At 42.2% G+C, this 9780-nt stretch overlaps 1 long non-coding RNA gene across 1 annotated transcript; it reads left to right on the forward strand.

Moving 5' to 3' along the window:
- Window positions 1–4237: 4237 nt before the first annotated feature.
- On the forward strand, window positions 4238–9563 carry LOC139828505 (uncharacterized). Its single transcript, XR_011740183.1, has 3 exons — window positions 4238–4555; window positions 6041–6170; window positions 9064–9563. It is a non-coding gene; the product is annotated as an uncharacterized lncRNA (long non-coding RNA).
- Window positions 9564–9780: the final 217 nt, after the last annotated feature.

Raw genomic sequence — 9780 nt, forward strand, 5'->3', positions numbered from 1 at the left:
GGGCAAGGGAATCTCACAGCAGAAAGAAGCGAGTCCATGAATGAGTCCACTGTAGCACCCATAGTGGGCATGAATGCGTGTTGGCCCTTTGCGTGTGGGGGGAACTGGAAATGGCTTTGGACATAGGCCTGCAGCTGGCTGGTGTTGATCCTATCTCAAAATAGAAGATGGAGAAAGCTGTAACAACCTGCCAGGCTTGGCAGTGCTGGAAGAAAGAAGGGAAAATAAGGGAGAGGGTGGAAGGATGAAAGGAGGCAAGGGAGGATGTCAGGAGAACACTCATCTTTAAAGAAAAGCTTACATCAGTCTCTGTGTTACTGAACCAAGACAGTCAAGTGAGAAAGTCCTGATTAGAGTTCAGCAATACTGAAGGTCACAGCCATGTCCAGCCTGTGGCTGGGGCTCTGTGTGCTGGAATGTAGAGACACAACAGGGTACAAATACTTGCCCATAGATGTTAAGGAAGTTGAAGAAGATAAAAACAGTGCCATGGGAAGAAGAGCAGTTAAGTGAGCGAGGTGAACAACAAATCATTGACAGAGATTTCTCTTCCTGGGACCAAAGTTTGGTGGTGCATCATTGGAGAAAATGCCTCTTCCGAGTACGACAGATACTCTCCATCTATTGTTTCATAGCACTTCATATACCCTATTTTGCCACGTGAATTCTCAGCCATAAAGCACTTTATTAGCTTAGTCCTTAAATGACCCAGGAATGAAATCAACCTGGCTGAACTCTCTATCCAATACTGCATTTGCCCAAGAACTGCTGAGTCTAGTTTAGACCAACAACTAAGTTTATCCTCACTATTGCAAAGTGGAATGGTGGTACTTATGTAATAGCCCCAAAAGGGGGTTTTCTCATGAGTTTTCTCTTCCTTTGCTTTCAGAGCCATTCCAGTTGTCTTCCTGGGAAAAGAGAAGATCCTGCCACTCACAGATAATAACCCATCTTTCAGCCCTTTACCCTGTAGAAGACCCTACTGTGTGTCTTGATTTAGGGTTTTCAAACCAACTGGGGATCAGAATCTGGATTTTAATAACAAAGGATCTTTAAAGGGAATGCCTGATCTTTCTCTCTGATACTCATGCAAATCCACTTACAGGCCCTGCTACTCTCAGCCTGCTCTGGCTACGGCAGCTGAGGGAGAGGAATGTTCTCTCAGAGAGCGCACCCTTCAGCCACTCTTGATCAAAGCCTGGCAGTTGGTATCAATTTAGGAGCAAACAAATACATGCACAGATGAAGAAATGAGGATCTGAAATTTGCCCTTGGGTAGCCAACCTTCTATATCAGCAATACGAGTATTCTCAGCTGTTAAGTAAAAGTTGAGCAGATAAATCCCAAATATAAGAAATTAAAATCAATAAAATCACAGTGTTGTGCATGCCACTGTTCAGACTCATAAAGAGATACAACCACTAAATCCCTGCAGTGCTGCTCTTTCACAATTGCACACATTAAGAAAGGGGAGGAAAGAGTTATAGGAAACATTTGGCTGGGTATAGGAATCAGTTATCTTAGTGATGCAGTATCAAAAGGAAATATTGTCTCATTTAAAGATCTACCAGCTACAGTCCCTACAATACTCCCAAAAGGATGGTAACTATTCTCACAGATGCCTAGAAATTAAGAATTATACTCTCACTATGTTTAATATCCTAGCTGCACTTTCAAGGCTCATCTATCTTAGTAAAGCTTTGGGGACCTAATTCAATTGCTTTTTGTCTGCCATTGCTTATTTATAAAACACGTGTCTTTCTGGTGATACTGTGTTTCAGCGGATCTCCGAGAAGCTGGAATAAGAACTGATGAACAAGAAAGATCTGGTTTGCTCACCATGCCTCTAGGACTGCATCCCATCCTCAACTGTCTTGTTTTGCAAAGGACATACCTAAAAAAAATGCATCTGCCTCAAGCTTATCCAGCTAACATGGTAGAACAGAGACATATCCAGCTTTTGATATTCCGTGCTGATTGTTCTGCTAAAATCAACAGCTAGCTGTTGATTTTTCCGCATAGCTAGCAACATCTGCAATGTGTGAGACATTTGTTTCCCTTTGTGCAGGCAAAGAATAATTCATAATAGATTATTTACAAGATCACATCACTATGGAACAACTTTACCTGGAGCCTCAGGGGAACACCAAAATTGATAAGCTGTGCAAAGACAGCTGAAATGCAGCCATTCCTCAAGCGAGATATTATAATGCTTGGGGATGTCACATGCATGTGTCTGTGATAAAGGCAAAATATCAGTGTAGTGTTTGAGGGCGAGAAAAAAAAGGACTCAATATAAAACTTTCCAGCCAAATTTCTGAGGCTTGGTGGCTACCATGCTTTTTTGAGGGTTATCAGCAACTCATCTGATTTGGGTTCCAGGAGTGTCCAGGCAAGCTACACCAGCCTTGTGATCAGTAAGTCTATTGTTCACTATGCCTCTAAGTAGCAATTGACTGAATCCTCTTGTATTTTACTCACTTCTTGTTTGTGCTCAGTAAGTTTGCTGTTGGGTGAAATGAGCATGCAGTGTTGATGTAAAGGTGTGAATAGAGCATGAAAAACTAAAGTGGGCACTTTCACTTGGATTTTACACATATCCGTTGTGTGTAGCAGTGAGGAGGCAGTGCTGGGAGCAAGGCAAAGGACACTGTGCTACAAGGAGACTGCAACATGGAAAGGTAGGATCTTGGAAAGTACTGCAAAGTGGATGGCAGGAGTCCCAGGGAGGAGGGAATGTTGGTGATCCCAGGGGTGGACTGAGTGGGGTGCAGAACAAGGAGGTGCTGGGGAGAGGAAAGGCACTGAATTGCTGTTACGCTTGTAAGCACGTTTTTACTCCCCTGAGCTGTGCTCCAACAAAGCAATTAAAAGTATTAGAAGTATTAAAAATGGACTCAACTCCAAGGCCACAAGAACTCAACTTGAATTTAATGCCACTGCTCATGTACTTAAAATTAAGTGTATGCTTAAGCGTTTTCTGGATGGGAATGTTAACTGATAGGCAGCATCAAATGTCAGGAAAACAAATGTGTGTGGGATCTTATCAGCTTCTTGTAGGAAACAACTGGCAGTGCCTTTCAGTCTTGAAAGCTACTTCTCTCAGTAGTCTAGAGTATATCGTCCTTCTGATTAACAAACAACAAGATGGATTTCTTTCCAAATATCTGATGCCTTGTGAATAATTTTCTTAATCAAAATGGATAAGCAGGAAGCACATATTTTACCATTGTTGCTATGATACTGTGAATTATTGCATTTTTTACTCAATTGCTCTTGTGGTTTTGTACAGTTCTAGGAAGCACATGAAGAAATCATTCTGGAGAAGGGTTTAATGTGATGCTGTAGAATTTTGGATTCAGCTGGCTACCAGATGCTGAGTCATAAAGAGAGAGGGGGATGTTTCAGACATAATGGATTATGGAGACAGTTTGTAGGATTCAGTATTTGCTCTTATTAAAAATCAGTGACTTAAATCAGCAGTGATTTGTGCTTGTCCAAGATCACTGTCAGCTACAATTTCTGGTCGATGTGAGGGAGCATCTGGCCCTGGCACAGCACCAGCACCAGCTGTACAGCTGCTGGTGCAGGTCTCAGGGAAAGAGGGAGACAGGCTGAAAAACCAGCCAGTGCATGTAGAGGAAACAGATGTGTGAGTATCGAGAGTGAATAAGGGAAAAAAATGGACAATTTTTTTAACATTTATTGATTAAACCCTACCCAATCTCTTCATGGAGTACAGCTGTCTGCTATAAAGGTTAAAAGCTAGCACAGATCAGCAGCAGAACCGTGCAGGGAGAAGTGCAGCTGTACGGCTTTAACAAATCCAGTGGTACATGTATGTGTCAAGGCACAGAGCTCTGGGCTTTCCCAGGTGCTCTGGGGCTGATTTCTGCACCGCACTGTGGCTGTAGGTCCTCTGGAGAGCAGTTGCTGCAAGGGGAGATGGAGTGTTTCACTCCACCTCCAATTAGTGTAGGATCCAAGCCATGTCGCTAGGCTGGCTGAATTTCTCTCTCTCACACACATGCATGCACGTGCGCAAACAAAATGATGATGATGGCAAAACACATGATGGGAAATGCAGCTGTCAGGAATTTCTTGGCTCACATAAGGAAGATGGGGAGTGGCCAAGAGAATTGAGAGGAGGAGAGCAAATCTCTTGTAAAGAGAAAGAAAGTAGACAGAACTACAAAAAACAGGAGGTCCTTTAAGGCTTAAGAAAGTGGAAGGAAAAGAAAATCTAGTGGAGAGGGAGCATGACAGAAAAGAGAGAAAAGCCAGAGAAAAGCTGGGGACCTGTGGATGCTGCAGGATCATAGACCTGACGGATGTGTGCTAATTTTGCTAGGTTTATTATAAACATCAAACTTCAGCTGCATTTAGATGAGCTGAGAGCACGTTCCATAGCACTTGTTAGGGAATGTTTTCCTACTGAGACTTTTTGTGATAGAGACGGGAAATGAGATAGTGGTCTCATTGTCAATCTTCTAACAGAAGTGAGCTGCCACAAAATCAGAAGCCGTGAGCTCCGCACTGAACTGCTCTGCTCAAGGTCAGTTTTAATTTCTGCTGGAGAGTTGTGAAACCAAGCCCTAAGACTGGCAAGGTGTGAGCGAATGTGGGTGAGGTTGCCAGCTTTGGGTGACTGGGAAGGGGGGATAGGATGGAGAAAATCACTCTGGGTCCTAATTCTGTCTGTGCACACGCAGAGAAAATGATTTACAACTACAAAACTTTGTAGTGACCTCTAAAATATGTCTCTGACAAAAAAGCTATTTAAAATAAAAGGCATTTGCTGGTTCTGGAACAAAGCAGCTATATAAGTTCAGAGATGTCTCTGAGGATTACACAAGGTTTCCCTTGCTATGCTTCCATTTGCAATACACACTTAGGGAAAAGAGGACTGGGAGAGCTGCAGTTGCCATTGCTGCATGGGGTTGCTGAAGCTGCATTCCTGAACGCAGAACTCAGGAATGAAAGACAAGCGTTCTGTCTTGAGCAAGAGGATGAAGAAGGTGCTGACTTGGAAGGAGCCCCACAGGTCCTTGGAGTGGGGCTGGAGCCACCTGGTCCTTGGCTGCGGGGTTGAGCCTGGAGGCCAGCCAGCTCCTGGGGGATGCTGAGTTCCCCTTGCAGCTTGACAGCTGAGAGATGCCTCAGAGACCCCAAAGTGGGACCACACGACAGAGAGGTCAGTACCAAGCACATGCTTTTCAATATGCTGCTATTTCATTTTTTGTAACTTTTCAGTTTAGCAGCTGAGAGTTTAATTAATCTTTCACTGTGTAAGAGCACTTTTTGTCTCTAAGCTTGCCCAAAGCACATGCTTGAGCCCAGATCAGTCCCAGGATTGCTGTTCCTCTGGAAGCAATGAACCCACACAAGGCAGTGTGTGCAGACTGCACACCCTTTGGGTGCCTGCAAACCAGGAGGCGTTAGAAAATGGCCATACTATGGTTACAACCATTAGGGCACACTGGGACCAACTCACCAGCCTGAAGGAACCAGCCTGGGGTTAGTACCACCAGAGACAGTTCACAGACAGAAATTCCTCAGGTTTATGCTCCCCCAACCTGTATTGGGCTAGAGAGATAGCTTAGTATGCCTTTTTATCCCAAAATGTCTCACCTAACAGGGACAGCCTCAGAGGCTAAAGCATATGGCACCATTATTAGGAAAAAAAGCCAGACAGGTTTTTGAAATGGGACCTGACTCCAGCTTCGTACTTCAAAATCAGTTTTGAAGAGTAAAATGTGTGCAAATACATCCTCTGCAAGGTGAGTCACTTCTGTCCCTGCGTTTTGCATGAGTATGATAATCACAGCTCCTTCCTTATCTGTACTGAAATGCACCCGTTTCTCTACTGTCCTCACTCCCTCTCTCTCCCGAGTTCTCATTCCCAGATGCCAAGTTCTTTCAGTCACTTATCTGGCAGGTGTGTATGAAAAGTGGTGTTAGTTCAAGGACACATACTAATAAAATAAACATATCACAAAAGGCACCACCTGATCAATATGTTTAACATTTTGTGCAACAGATAAACCCAGAAGAAACTGAAGAAGCATCAAAAATTGTTATGTTTACCAAGTAGTTACACGTTACTGGAGCAACCTATAAGAACAGGATTCATCCCTGGTTAGTCCTTCCTTGCCGTTATATCACACCAGGTAAGTGTGTTTTATTCAACTGCCAGTGGAGCTTGGCTATTAGTATGGGTCTAAAGTGCACCAAATTGGCCATTGGTGGCCTCATTAAGATACCTAAGTGCATTTTACTTGTTTTATAGTTTCCGTGTAATTTGAGCCTTTCAAATTTCCCTTTGAAGTCTTAGCTTCGTTACATATCATCACCTTAAGCAAAGGTGATGAAGTTTAGGGACATTTTGCTGTTGCACTCCCTGCTGTAGGGTGTTGTTAGGGCTGAAAGTTTGTGTGCAATCAGGACACAAACTACGAGAGACTGTGAAAGTGTGCTGAGGAAAAATCACGGCTGTTGTTAGAGACAGGCTACTGTGTTAGATGGACTGTTTGTCTAACCCAGTTCACTGTGCTTATGTTCTGTGCTGTATCATAGCGAACAGCCTAGGTGAAAGGATATGGCAGCTTTTATTTGTACTTTTAATAGCGCAGCTGGAGAGAACTCCAGGATAACCTAGGCTATTTTGAGGGCTTGCTGACAAGCCTCCACCCTGTGCTAAAAAAGATCATCCTATTGACCATGGCTCCATCTCATCAAATATTGTTGGTTTAAGAAGGAACCATCAAAAGACAAGGCTGTCTGGCTGTCTTCTGTTTTACCTGAGCACACCGGTGTTGTCCAGACCACTGGGTGGTTGGTCCTAGTTTAGCAGAGCACTTTCCCAAGCAGAGGATCTGGGTAAGCCTGTGCTGGCAATGTGAAAAGTCACTCTTCAGAAGAAGACTATGCCTTCGGGAAGGGAAAAGTATCGTCATTTATGGGAACATAAGTACTGAAAATATATATATTTGAATTATGATGTTCAGATTATACATGCTACAACTCTCCTCCCATCTGTCTGTGCAAATTCAGAGGACTCTGATCACCTTGGCATGAATTATTGAAAGGAACAGAATGAATGCTTAAAAAAAAGAAAACGTGTCTGCGGTCCAAGATGCTTTTTAAGCACCTCATTGATTCCTTCTTCATCTTATTGCCTGCTGCCTCTTAAACACTGTAGATAGTCTTTAATTCCATTAGCTCTGCATGTAAATGCTTAAGCTGACCACTAGCATCCTGTCACTAGGAACAAACCTCCCTTAAGGGGAATTATCACACAATTATGGAAGTTTTGTAACCTTTTCTGAGGCATCCAGTATTGGCCACTCAGTACAGACAGGACTTTGATTGATAGGGACTGTTGGCATGGCAATGTGAAGAAGGATCTTGGAGGTGCCTTGAAGAGGAAAGTAATGGTATTAAGTAGAGTTAGTACAGCAACAAAGCCAGAGGTTCCGCTTTTTGTCTTTAAGGAGCTGCAATTTAGTTTCAGTTGGGATGTAGCACAGGAAGGTAATGAAGAAATTAGAGAGTGCAGTAAATATCGAACAAGGCTGGAGCAAAGAGGTGCTAGGCAAGTTTCTTTCCTATTTTCTGGGGAGCGTGTAATATGTCAAAGAACCCGCTTTATGCTTCATAGCAATATATTACTGATACTATAATCATATATATGATGTGTGGAACTGATAGAAAGAAAATGGGTTTCCTGTAGTAATAGGTGTGTTACCAGACTTGAAAATGTATAGAAACCAAGTAACATTTTGAGTCTTGCTACCTGTCCTTTTGATCACATTAGTATCTATTGTTAAAGTAAGCCACAGTTCTGCTGTGCACAGTGCTGTGCAAACAGTGCAGCAGACCTTCAGCTAAGTTGTCATGGAGCCATAATTTTCATTGGAAAATCAATTTCATGGCACTCTGCCAGCTCTGTGATCCTATTTTTGCTGGGACAGACTTCTCAAATGGCTTGAAGGAATGGTTTAGTGGGATGTGGGAGAGACAATGTGCAACAGGTGATGACTCATGGGCATTTTTTACCTTGTCAAAAACAAGTCTTAGAGTTCACCTCATTAGGAAATGTCATTTCTGCTTGCATTTTGAAGGAGTTGAGAGATTTGTGTATGTTTGTGGGAAGATGGGCTGGTGACAGTGGTTTTGCTGTAAGAGTAGAAGCAGGTTGTGTCTGTGTGTGAATGAGGTTGCCATCTCAGATCAATCTGGGTTCATTGGCCATCAGGGCTGTTAATATTGACCACTCTTAACATTGGGATAAGGGGAGGCAAGGCCAGTGTTTAAAAAAAAAAAAAAAAAAGAAAGAAAAAAGAAAAATAATCTGAGATATAAACTAATTGTACACAATTGAGCCCCTCGTATGGCATCTCCTGTCACGAGAGCTTTGTGAAGCTCTTTTTTACAGATGTTAAGAGATTTAGGAAAAGGAGTGTCTTGGAAACAGAGGAGAAAGTTGCAGATAATCAAGTCTTGCTGAATTACTAGGGAAAATAGTCTCATCTCTATAGCACCTTGCTTTCTCAAAGCACTTCATGGAGACTAGTGAAAAATGGCATACTGCTAATATTTTCTTCTATTGGAATCTGATCTCTGTCAATTAAGTGTGTAAAGAAAATCTGCAAGGGCAGTATACAGACTTAGAACTGAAGCAATATATATACAAAAGGGAAGGGGTGAAGTATCAGTCAAAAATTCCTCCTGCCTGATTTTAAATTACATTTCCATGTATCACATTCTCCTGTGTGCAGGAAATGCAGAAAATAATGCAGCCTTAGTTTCTCTTGGACAGCAGCAAAATAGCTCAAAGGGAACCTGATCTATAGTAGAAACAAAGAACTGCAAATAAAAATTCAGTAAAATTCAGAATTACTTTTATCTGAATTCAATTTCACTTATCCCACAATATTTTAAGTTCACCGTGTGAAAAGTATGTGGTCTCTGAACAAAAATGTACATACAATTTGCTAATGTGGTTTCATTAATCCACTTTAAAACTTAAAACTCATTAATGTTCTTATATTTTTACATTAGCCCCAAGGAAGCTTAAAAGGATTCCTTGAAGATTTCCCTTTGAATAAATCAACCACCTCAATTTATCATGACATATGGATCAGCTTGAGAATATTGACTTTAACAGAGCGTTGGGCATCAATGGATCACTTCGCCAGGTGGCTCTCAGACAACACAGGAGATGCTCAGCAGAGGGAGGAGCAGCAGCAGAAGACCAGTAAGAGAATGTTGATGGAGGAAAAGTCCATGAAAAAGCATAGCAGGTCTATTTTGATAAGGAATTTGACCTCACAGATCCTCACCTTGGAAGAAACAAAAATCCTGGACAATTTCACCCTTTTATTTCAGAATACTGAGGTGCTGTCCATGCAGCTACTGACACATTCCCAGTGCACTGAGAGGCAGGTGATCCCCTGCTATCAAGCTGGTAATGCAGAAGAAATCTGCATGGGGAACTTTGTGGAAGGCAGTCAGTCAGATCTGGTTTGCATTTGTCCAGAGTAAGAATTTCCTTTGCTACTTATTGGTGTCTGCTTAACATGAGCGAGATGAGAGTGAAAGGCTGTCTGCAATGAATCAGACTCACTCTGGACAGATAAAACAGAAAGGCAACAGCAGAGACTTCAGTATTGCAATCTGGAAAACAAAATAATAATAAAAAAGGGATTAAAGTGATAATTTTTAGCTGACAGACTTTGTTTGTAAAGCTACAGTCATCTAATGAATTTTCTGGATAGC

Source organism: Patagioenas fasciata, chromosome 8 (assembly GCF_037038585.1).
Source record: "Patagioenas fasciata isolate bPatFas1 chromosome 8, bPatFas1.hap1, whole genome shotgun sequence".
NCBI lineage: Eukaryota > Metazoa > Chordata > Aves > Columbiformes > Columbidae > Patagioenas > Patagioenas fasciata.